The following is a 12,515-nucleotide window of genomic DNA, read 5'->3' on the forward strand; positions in this document are numbered from 1 at the left end:
GGCGGGCAGAGCCCATAGACAGACTGGCAGACTGAACGGTAGACAGACTCTCGGGCTGGAGAGTAGTCAGGCTGGCGGACTGGACTGGTAGTCAGGCTGTTGGACTGAACTGGTAGTCAGGCTGGCGGGCAGGACTGGTAGTAAGGCTGGCGGGCAGGACTGGTAGTCAGGCAGGCAGCAGGACCTGAAGGCTGAAGCAGAGGTAAGTACACAGTGCTACAACTTTGCTCGGGCACCTCCATTTTGGAGGAGGTGCCTTATATACGGGAGGTCCTCTGGCCATTGACCAGGGACTCCTTAGGATGCCGCGCGCGCGCCCTAAGCCCGGTGCCCGGGAAGCTGCGCGCGCTGGCAGCAACAGCAGCAGGAGCGCTGATAGACGCCGGGCGGGGAGCACAGCGGTAAGAGAGACGGCGTCTCTGCCTGTCAGGAGGCAGAGACGCCAATACTACACTGTGTTTGTCTCCTTGTCCAAGCTAGTGCACATGCGCACCTGCAGCACCTACAGACTTCCCGTCTGGCGCTACAGGAGCTGCATGCGTTCCACCATGCATTCCACAGCGCCACACACGGAAGTCACATTTTATGTGGGCGGCCGTAGGATGCTTCATGTGCTACCCCCAGGCTGAGACAAGGTTCCTGTGATTGGCCAAACTCAGACCATAAGGTATTTATAGCACACCCCCTTCTCTTTTCATTAACGCCCCTTCGAAGAAGCATCAGGCGAAACGGCGTCATCGGGGTTCACGTGCGGTCAGATCCATCCTTAGCAGTGAGTAGCTCCTTCATTGATTCATTGATTACCTCTCCCTTCTCTTACATATCTTTTGGCCCATGCTAGCCTGTCCCTTCATTTTTTGAGGCAGTTCACATATGACCATATAGGTTAATACTACTGTTAACACAATCCTATGTTGTACCAGGCACTATACAGTCCTTACAGAGATACACACCAGCGTTTATATGAGTAGGGTGTACATGGGTATATATAGACATACATATAAACCTATAAAAGGAACTGACAACCAGAGGTATATATATCCAATAATAGGAAAGAGAAGTGGAGAAGTTAGGCCAGTATCCACTGAATAGTGTGTGGAAGGCACCGCTCACACTAATAAAGAACAGAAATACCACTTAAAGTGCTAATAGTATTAATTTTTATTGTACACGATATTCCAGCAATTTAAAATAAGTGCAAATATCAAAAAGCATAATAAAGAATGGCTAAGGTGACATATACGGTGAGGGGTAAGATGGAAAAAGAACCCCAACAAAGAGAAAAAAAAAAGAAGGCTCATACCCTGCTATAGAAAGCACTCCATGGAAAATGCCTACAAGTAAATCCTAGAGCCCCAGCCTATATCCAAGGATGTAGGAGGCAATGGGGGTCTAAGAAAATAAATATAAATAGAGGGTAGGAGGGCCAGCTGATAAGTACAACAATATATATAATAAAATAGCATATAAGTAGATATTCAGCATAGCCACAAATTACCTTGAGTCATGGCAGATGAAGGAGATGCAAAGTCTGCAGTACGGGTAAAGAACAGCGCTCCTCGACACGCGTTTCACCTGAATGGCTTCGTCTAAATCCTCCTTTTTTTTCCTCCTTCACACTGTACAAATACCCGTCTTATTAACCTTTTGGTGTGTCCACCCCCCCCCCCTCAAAAAAAAGCGTGTCTCTGATTTCTCAGACACAAATATAATTGTTGAAAATAGTCTGGTGTAGGCTAGAGAAACAGAAGTGTTATTTTTCAAACCTCTGTATTTTCCACTTTGGGCCATATGTATCTAAAAAAAAAAACAGTTTGAGTGTGTCGCTCACTGTTCAGCTGCAAACATCTCTATTTAAAAAAGTGTGGTATACCCCAGTAAACAATAACTGTGGTTTTGCCATCCCGCGGTAAAAAATCTCTATTATTCAGGTTTTGGTATATTTTCCGTAAAGAAAGACAGTAGTGTCTCCTGACTGTTGTGACACAAAAATATATCTATTGAAAATAGTCTTGTTTAGGCCCGAAATCCCAGTGTGGTTTCGCAGTTCCTCGGGTCAAATCGCTGTACTATCCAGTTTTGGGTCTTTGGTATCTAAACAAAAAGCAGTTTGAGTGTGTCGCTCACTGTTCAGCCGCAAATATCTCTATTTTAAAAAGTGTGGTATACCCCAGTAAACAATAACTGTGGTTTTGCCATCCCACGGTAATAAATCTCTATTATTCAGCTTTTGGTCGTTTTTTCCGTAAAGAAAAACAGTAGTGTCTCCTGACTGTTGTGACACAAAAATATATCTGTTGAAAATAGTCTTGTGTAGGCCCGACATCCCAGTGTGGTTTCGCAGTTCCACGGGTCAAATCGCTGTACTATCTAGTTTTGGGCCTTTGGTATCTATAAAAAAGCAGTTTGAGTGTGTTGCTCACTGTTCAGCCACAAATATCTCTATTTAAAAAAGTGTGGTATACCCCAGTAAACAATAACTGTGATTTTGCCATCCCACAGTAAAAAAATCTCTATTATTCAGCTTTTGGTAGTTTTTTCCGTAAAGAAAAACAGTAGTGTCTCCTGACTGTTGTGACACAAAAATATATCTGTTGAAAATAGTCTTGTGTAGGCCCGACATCCCAGCGTGGTTTCGCAGTTCCATGGGTCAAATCGCTGTACTATCCAGTTTTGGGCCTTTGGTATCTAAAAAAAAAAAGCAGTTTGAGTGTGTCGCTCACTGTTCAGCCGCAAATATCTCTATTTAAAAAAGTGTGGTATACCCCAGTAAACAATAACTGTGGTTTTGCCATCCCACGGTAATAAATCTCTATTATTCAGCTTTTGGTAGTTTTTTCCGTAAAGAAAAACAGTAGTGTCTCCTGACTGTTGTGACACAAAAATATATCTGTTGAAAATAGTCTTGTTTAGGCCCGACATCCCAGTGTGGTTTCGCAGTTCCACGGGTCAAATCGCTGTACTATCCAGATTTGGGCCTTTGGTATCTAAAAAAAAAAGCAGTTTGAGTGTGTCGCTCACTGTTCAGCCGCAAATATCTCTATTTAAAAAAGTGTGGTATACCCCAGTAAACAATAACTGTGGTTTTGCCATCCCACGGTAAAAAATCTCTATTATTCAGCTTTTGGTAGTTTTTTTCCGTAAAGAAAAACAGTAGTGTCTCCTGACTGTTGTGACACAAAAATATATCTGTTGAAAATAGTCTTGTGTAGGCACGACATCCCAGTGTGGTTTCGCAGTTCCACGGGTCAAAGCGCTGTACTATCCAGTTTTGGGCCTTTGGTATCTAAAAAAAAAAGCAGTTTGAGTGTGTCGCTCACTGTTCAGCCGCAAATATCTCTATTTAAAAAAGTGTGGTATACCCCAGTAAACAATAACTGTGGTTTTCCTCTTCCACGGTTCTAATCTACTCTTTATAACCCTTTTCCCATTGATAGTGCAAGTGTAAGCTATTTTACTTCATTTACAATGGGTAAGGCGCGTGGCAAGGGACGTGGAAGTGGACGTTCTGGTGATGATTCGTGCAGAGGATGGGGCCGTGGCCAAGATGAAAATGTGCCACAACCAACAGCCACATCTTCTCGCTCCCACTTCTTGACCGAATTACTAGGGAAGCACAGAACAACACCAGTATTGAGAACTGATCAGTGTGAACAGGTTTTTAATTGGATAGCAGATAATACTTCCAGTTACCTGGGCACCACCACCTCCGGTCTGTCTTCCACATGGTCAACTCATAGTTGCCGTGAGTCTCGACTGCATACTCCTCCTCACCCTGATGCTCCTTCCTCCCTCCATGCCGAGTGTCGTCAGACAGCAAGTGATCCCTCACTTGGATACTCTGAAGAGCTGTTCACTGGTCCATTTCCATATTTGGGCCCCTCGCCTGATACGCTTGAAGTGGTGGAAGAGGAGATCCCATATTGCGATGCCCAAATATTTGAACAGCCACGGCCACAGGAAGTCGACGTTGGCAATCTGTCACAAGAGGTGGATGATGACGAGACACAATTGCCAGGAAGTGAGGAGGAGGATCGTGGTGCGCAAGTGGAAGAGGAGGAGGTGGTGGGTGATCTAGTAACTGACCCAACGTGGAAGGAGGACATGCAGAGTGAGGCCAGCAGCACACAGGTTGAGGGAGGCAGAGTACCCCAACAGGCAGGAAGAAGCAGTGTGGCGGCCGCAGACAGAAGGCAGGCAACCGTTCCCCGTAACACCGACACGAGGGACGTTGCCAGTGCAAGCGGTAGGTCTTCCAGAGTCTGGAATTTTTTTAAAGACTCTGCTGATAACCCCGAAAAGGCCATATGTTCCACCTGCCATGCCAGCATCAGCAGGGGTGACAAAACTACCAGCCTGACCACCACCAGCATGATCAGGCACAAGGCAGCAAAGCACCCGACTTTGTGGGGCGAAACCCAGGGTCCACGACCAGTGTCAGCGGGTGTCACCACTGCTTCTTCCACTGTTGTGCGTGCAATAGAACCCCCTGTTGTGTGTGCAAGGCAATCCCCTGTTCATACTGCATGTAAAGATGCCCCCTCCTCTCAGTCTTCACTTGTTATGGCAGTTTCTCAAGAAACAGCATCAACGTCCACGTCCACGTCCCACCGCAGCGTTCAACTGTCCATATCCCAGACCTTTGAACTAAAGCGGAAATTCGCAGCCAACGCCCCACAGGCCACAGTCCTAAATTCGCACATTTCACGACTGCTTGCGTTGGAAATGCTGCCTTTTAGGCTGGTGGAGAAGGAATCCTTCCGCAATCTTATGGCGGTGGCCGTCCCTCGGTACTCGGTCCCCAGCCGACACTATTTTGCCTGGTGTGCCATCCCCGCACCACACAAGCACGTGTCCCAAAGCATCTGCCATGCCCTCAACAACGCAGTTACTGGGAGAGTCCACCTGACAACGGACACGTGGACAAGTGCTTGTGGTCAGGGACGGTACATCTCTCTGATGGCACACTGGGTAAACATAGTGGAAGCCGGGACCCAGTCGGACCTTGGGACGGAACACACCCTCCCAACACCGAGGATTGCGGGCCCTATGTCAGTCAGAGTTGCCCCCACAGTGTACAGCTCCTGCGCATCCTCCTCCTCCTCCTCATGTTCAGCCTCCATCTCAGATATCACCACATCAGTTACAAGCTGGAAGCATTGCAGTACTGCCTCTGCCAAGCGGCAACAGGCTGTGCTGAAACTCATAAGCTTAGGTTATAAACCTCACACTGCTTGTGAGTTGTGGACAGCTGTGAAAGAGCAGGCAGATCTGTGGCTGAGACCGCTGAACCTACATCCCGGCATGGTCGTGTGTGACAATGGCCGTAACCTGGTGGCAGCTCTGAGGCGAGGTGAGATTACACACGTACCATGCCTGGCTCATGTGCTTAACCTCGTGGTTCAGCGGTTTCTTAAATCGTACCCCGAGTTGCCAGATCTGCTCGTGAAAGTACGCCGCCTGTCAGCTCATTTTCGCAAGTCGGCTACAGCTTCTGCCGCCCTTGCTGTGTTGCAGCAGCGTTTGCAGCTTCCGGCACACCGACTGGTGTGTGATGTCCCCACAGGTTGGAACTCTACCCTCTACATGTTGCAAAGGATTTGTGAGCAGAAGAGAGCAGTTGTGGAGTACCAGCTGCAACAAGGCCGTCGATATTCAGGCCAGACTCCACACATAAGACCTCAGGAGTGGACCTGGATGTCTGACATATGTACCATCCTGACAAACTTTGAGGAGGCCACCAAGATGGTGAGTGGCCATCATTAGTGTCAGAATCCCACTTGTCTGTCTTTTGCAACGCTCTCTGCAGAGAATTAAAGAGTAGGCATTGCAGCCAGAGTATGATGAGATGGATCAAGAAGCCGTAGCGGGCGATTACACACAGCCCAGCCTCATCTCATCCCAACGTGCATTGGGGACAATGAGGGAGAGGAGGAGGAGGAGGAGGAAGAACAGGAGCTGCTATCATGCGTTGTAGATGGTAGTACCTGTGCAAATGTCAAACCGTCGGTTCAGCGTTGGAGGCCTGAGGACAGGGGGGAGGAGGAAGAGGAGGAGGAGGAGGAGGAGAGCTTGGTCAGTCGTCATCTTGGTGAGGACACGGAAATCTTGCCCGCTACCAGTCTGGCACGCATGGCTGACTTTATGTTTCGCTGCCTTAACCGTGACCCTCGCGTTGTCAAAATGTTGGGTGACAGTCATTACTGGTTGGTGACACTTGTAGACCCCCGCTACAAGGAGAACTTTCACTCTCTTATTCCTGAGGTGGATAGGTCTACAAAAATGGGGCAGTACCAGAAGGCCCTTGCTGCAGAACTCTTAAAAAAATTCCCATCTGAACACGCTAGCGGCAGAGGTCACAGTTCGTTGCCCAACCAAGGCGTACAGGCGAGAGAGATGCAACTCCAATCCAGCAGAGGCAGGGGAACACTGTCAACGTTCTGGGACAGTTTTCTGACACCCGCCCAGCTTACAGGCCCTGAGGCGCGGGGTACTCTCACAAGGAGTGGAAAGTTTCAAAAGATGGTGAGGGAGTACCTTGCCGACCGTACCAGCGTCCTCCGTGATTCCTCTGTGCCTTTTAATTATTGGGTATCCAAGCTGGACACTTGGAATGAACTCGCTCTGTACGCCTTGGAGGTCCTGGCCTGCCCTGCCACTAGCGTGTTATCGGAGTGTGTTTTTAGTGCCGCTGGGGGAATTATAACTGCTAAGCGCACTCGCCTGTCAACTGACAATGCTGACAAGCTGACCCTTATCAAAATGAACAAGGGCTGGATTGGGCCAGACTTCTCATGACCACCAAATGACAGCAGAGTAACATAAAGTCAAATCCACTGTGTTATTTCGGGAGGTGTATTCACATGCACGGCTTCACACCCACACATGGGTATACGCTTCCTCATTTTGGCTGTTTTATCTTCTTCTCCTTATCCTCAGCCTCCACCACCACTATACCACCAGGGTGCCAGCATTGCAAGTTCCTCCGTCCTTATTTTTGGCAGCTTTTGCTTGCAAGGCATAAGCAAATACTATGAGACACAAACTCCCCTATAATGGGACTTATGTTTGTAATATGCTGTACTGCATGGCTCTTGTAAGGGGCATTGCAAGTTGCTCCATCCTAATTTTTGACAGCTTTTGCTTGGAAAGCATAAGCAAATACTATGGGAGACCCACTCCCCAATAATGGGACTTATGTTTGTAATATGCTGTACTGCATGGTTCTTGTAAGGGGCATTGCAAGTTGCTCTGTCCTAATTTTTGGCAGCTTTTGCTTGGAAGGCATAAGCAAATACCATGGGACACCCACTCCCCAATAATGGGACTTATGTTTGTAATATGCTGTACTGCATGGCTCTTGTAAGAGGCATTGCAAGTTGCTCCGTCCTAATTTTTGGCAGCTTTTGCTTGGAAAGCATAAGCAAATACTATGGGAGACCCACTCCCCAATAATGGGACTTATGTTTGTAATATGCTGTACTGCATGGCTCTTGTAAGGGGCATTGCAAGTTGCTCCGTCCTAATTTTTGGCAGCTTTTGCTTGCAAGGCATAAGCAAATACTATGGGACACCCACTCCCCAATAATAGGACTTATGTTTGTAATATGCTGTACTGCATGGCTCTTGTAAGGGGCATTGCAAGTTGCTCCGTCCTAATTTTTGGCAGCTTTTGCTTGCAAGGCATAAGCAAATACTATGGGACTCCCACTCCTCAATAATGGGACTTATGTTTGTAATATGCTGTACTGCATGTGACCCGCCCCCTGGGTCGTGTGTACACGTGTGTGGGATACTCGGTGCCGGGTCTCTGGGGTCTGTAGTCTCCGTGGCGGTGACCCGGTCCCGTGGCTCAGGCTGGTCAAACCAGTGGCAGTCTTTCTTAGGTTTTGAGGTTAATTGTCCGACTGCGCCACCCGTGGATTGCTGTCAGGGAGTACCACCGCTGCGAGGCAGACCGCTGAGGCTGGTGTTGTGTGCGCAGCAGAGAATGGGATAACTCCCCACAGGAGGAGTATAGCCTCAGGGCAGTGAGTGTGGATCATGGGGGCACGAGCGCAGCAGGAACGACTCAGAGTCTTTGCAGTGCAGTTCAGGGTCTTTACTGATGATTATAAGGTAGACCCTCCCGGGAGTACTGGCTAGCATAAGAGGCCTGGTCAGTCAGTGAGCAAGCAGGAGTTCCTCTGGCCAGGTGGAGTTGTAGGCCTCCCCGTCTGTCTGCACTCTTCCTGGCTTCCTGGGTAGAAGTAGCCCACGTCCCTGAGTGTACCGTGTAGTGCTCACCCGTATGGCTGGTGACTTGGGGCCTTCTGTTAGCCTCCGCTCCACGACGGCGGTGCTGGTCCCTTGCTTGTGACTGAGCCTCCGGGCTTCTATGGCCAGAGGCCCTGAAATCCCCTGCTGGCTGGTTTCTGCTGCTGGATATATAAGTCCTCACAGCCTCGGACTCCTGTGTCCGGTTCCTATTGTCTTCTGCCAGGGCGAGCTCTGCACAGCTTCCAGCCCCTGGTCTTTAGCTCCTAGCTCCTACAGAGCTCCTTGCTGTTACTTTCCCTTGCTCTCACTCTGACTCTGACTGTTCTATGTTCTCTGACTCACTCAACCCCGCCCCAGATCCAGTTTATAAGGGCAGAATTCTCCCCTCCCAGGACTGGGGCAGGAGGATGTTGCAAGTTTAAGGGATCCTGACCAGGAAACCTCCCACTTGCTCTCCGACGTAATATCTCTATTACTGTGGTGACCAGACCCCTGGGGTGCCACACATGGCTCTTGTAAGGGGCACTGCAGTTCCTCATAATTTTTGGAAAGCCTTCCATTCACTGCTTAGGCCAACAGTGCACAGGAGACCCAGTTGCTATAAATGGAAAAAAAGGTTTAGTTAATGCCCTCTGACCTCCATGTCATTTCCAAGGGGCATTGGAGTGCCTCGAAATTTTTGGTAGGCATTGCACTCACTGTATGCCCTATAACTGTGTAGCCGAACCGCTCCTTTTGTAACAGAAACATATCCTACAAGACATATCTGGTTGACTGGCCTGATATTGATGTGAATGGTCCCTGTTCCTCCTGCTCTTTCTCCTTTGCCACTACCTCATCCATCATTTATCACCTGAAGCTTTGTTTTATCGGGAGTCATAGAACTTGGATAGTAGCTGGAAAACATCCAGCAATCCTCGGAGGAGGTAGGATATGCGCCAAAACGCTGACCACCTCAGGCCTAGCCGCTACTACATACATGCGCTTGCATTACAACAAAACAAAGCAGATGCTAACTTCTATCATTCTCATCATGCTCCTCACCTTGGCACTCTCAACTCCTCTGATGGAGAAGCCAGGGCCCACCGGAGGAGTCTGATAGTCCGGTGGGCTCGGCCAATGCTGCCCTAAAGCAGGCCAGGCTAAGAAAAGTGTGGGAAAGGTTACCGGGACAAATAGGGGTGGCTGGGGACCGAGTATGGACACCCGGCCACCCCCTGGAGGCTGGGGAGCAAGCGTGGACACCCGGCCACCAGGCGGCTGGGGACTGAGTATGGATACCAGGCCGCAGACACAGCCATGGCGTGGTGGCCAGATTCCGCCTCCACATGCCCAAAAGGCCCAATTTAAAGTGCAAGCAAGCAAGCAGTATGGTATTGCAGTCTGGGGGTGGGTGGGTGGCAGGCTGCATACTTGCGCTTGTATTGCAAAGAATGGGAGAGGTACAATTGAACACTGCCCTGGGACAAGGACTTGAATGGGGATAGTTGCAAGTCTGCAACGACAGGTGCAAGGTGAGAGGCATCTTCGCATGTACCATGAACAGGGGTTTGGCATGCACACACTACAGCGGAATAGGCTCTCCTTCCCACTAAATGCACTGCGGAGGGCACAGGTAATGTTTTGGTATACGCGCTTAATCTTATGTATAAGGCACACCGGGACAAATAGGGGCGGCTGGGGACTGAGTATGGATACCTCGCTGCCGAAGCAGCTATGAGGTAGTGGCCAGCTTCGGCCTCCTCCAAACTAAAAGGCCCCATTTCAAGTGCAAGCTAGCAGTATGGAATTGCAGTCTGGGGGTGGGTGGGTGGCAAGCTGCACACTTACACTTGCATTAAAAGAAAACATAGCAGATGCTAACTTCTGTCATCATCATCATGCTCCTCACCTTGGCACTCTCAACTCCACCGATGGAGAAGTCAGGGCCCACCGGAGGAATCTGGTTCTCTGGTGGGCTCGTCCAATGCAGCCTAAAGCAGGCCGGGCTAACAAAATTGTGTGGGGGGATGTTCCAAGGAGAAATAGGGGCGGCTGGGGACTGTTTATGGACACCCGGCTGCCCCCAGGCGGCTGGGGACCGTGTGTGGACACCCGGCCGCGGGGCGGCTGGGGACCGAGTATGGACACCCGGCCGCCGGGCAGCTGGGGACTGAGTATGGACTCCAGGACGCCAACACAGCCATGACGTGGTGGCCAGATTCCGCCTCCACATGCCTAAAAGGCCCAATTTCAAGTTCAAGCAAGCAAGCAGTATGGTATTGCAGCCTGGGGTGGGTGGGTGGCAGGCTGCATACTTGCGCTTGCATTGCAAGGAATGGGGGAGGTACAATTGAACACTGCCCTGGGACTAGAACTTGCATGGGGATAGTTGCAAGTCTGCATCTTCTGATGCGGCAAGGATCACTTTTGATGGGCACACTTTTAGACAGTGACCTGGGAGTCAGAGATTCTTCCAGGGGTCTTCCCCATGCTGTTACCATGTCTTTTCAGCACTTTATGCATGCGTCTCACAGCACATGGCCAGATAAGGTTGTAAAATGTTAAAATGACATTTCCCGGTGAAAGCATTTGTCATAGTTGAAAGCAATACAAAAGTGCAAAAACACATAAAAAATGCTACTTGTGAACATAGCCGAAGGTGTGGAGGAGTATTTTTGTTTTGGGTCATTTATTTTAACTTATACACAAGTCTTTTCCCTGGAAAGGATGTTCCTTAACATATTTCAAAGGAAAAAAGTTTCACTTTCGTTTTTGAACGTTTTATTGTGAGCCCGTAAAAGTGGCTTAATACCTCGGACCACGTTGTTGACAACAGTGACCTGGGGGTCAGAAATGCTTCCTGGGGCGATCCCCATGCTGTCCCCATGTCATTTGAGCACTGTAACTATCGTTTTGGGCACTTGTTAGGCTTTTAAAAGACTGCCGGGGGTGCCACTGCAAAAATGCTCGAGTCTCCCATAGACTAACACTGGGCTCGTTGCTCGGGTCGAGCACCCGAGTATCACGGCGTGCTCGGCTCGAGCTTCGAGCACCCGAGCATTTTAGTGCTCGCTCAACACTACTTGTTATGGATCTGTCTTGCTGACGGTTTTATATATTCCCTGTTGTGATTGTTGTCTGTGATTTTTTTAATAATTTTTCTATTAAAAATAATGGTTTTATATTATTGAATTCTCTTCTTGTTTGTAGAGCCAATTTCTTTAGGCTCAACATAGTGTTGAGATACGTAAATTATATATATAGTATCTTGTCTTTTCTGGGGTTTATTACAAGATCTATAATTAGATAAGTAAATATTAAATGAATAACCAAGAATAATTCAGAAATGTATGTGTATGTCTGGGTTAATCCTCTGCGACCAGATTAGGTTGCTGGCCCCCTCCATGAACCGTACATGTGTATTTACACTACTCCAAGTAAATCAAACTTCTGTGAAATCAAACTGTCCACTTAGGAAGCAACACTGATTGACAATCAATTTCACATGCTGTTGTGCAAATGGAATAGACAATAGATGGAAATTATTAGCAATTATCAAGACACCCTCAATAAAGGAGTGGTTCTGCATGTGGGGACCCCAGACCACATCTCAGTACCAATGCTTTCTGGCTGATGTTTTGGTCACGTTTGAATGTTTCACACTCGTGGTAGCATGAGACGGACTCTACAACTCACAGAAGTTGCTCAGGTAGTGCAGCTCATCCAGGCACATCAATGCGAGCTGTTACAAGAAGGTTTGCTGTGTCTGTCAGCGTAGTGTCCAGAAGCTGGAGGCACTACCAGGAGACAGGCTAGTACACCAGGAGAAGTGGAGGAGGCCGTAGGAGGCAAACAACCCAGCAGCAGGCCCTGTACCTTCGCCTTTGTGCAAGGAGGAACAGAAGGAGCACTGCCAGAACCCTGCAAAATGACCTCCAGAAGGCCATAAATATGCATGTGTCTGCACAAACGGTTAGAAACTGACTCCATGAGGGTGGTATGAGGGCCCGACATCCACAGCCCAACACCGTGCAGGACGCTTGGCATTTTCTACAGAACACCAGGATTTGCAAAGTCACCAGTGGCGCCCTGTGCTCTTCACAGATGAAAGCAGGTTCACACTGAGCACATGTGACAGACATGATAGAGTCTGGAGACGCCGTGGAGAGCGATCTGCTCCCTGCAACATCCTTCAGCATGACCGGTTTGGCAGTGGGTCAGTAATGATGTGGGGTGGCATTTCTTTGAAGGGCCACACAGCCCTTCATGAGCTC

The sequence above is a fragment of the Phyllobates terribilis genome, unplaced genomic scaffold (genome assembly GCF_046119375.1).
Source record: "Phyllobates terribilis strain yellow unplaced genomic scaffold, ASM4611937v1 Scaffold_3__8_contigs__length_932513732, whole genome shotgun sequence".
NCBI classification, from domain to species: Eukaryota; Metazoa; Chordata; class Amphibia; order Anura; family Dendrobatidae; genus Phyllobates; species Phyllobates terribilis.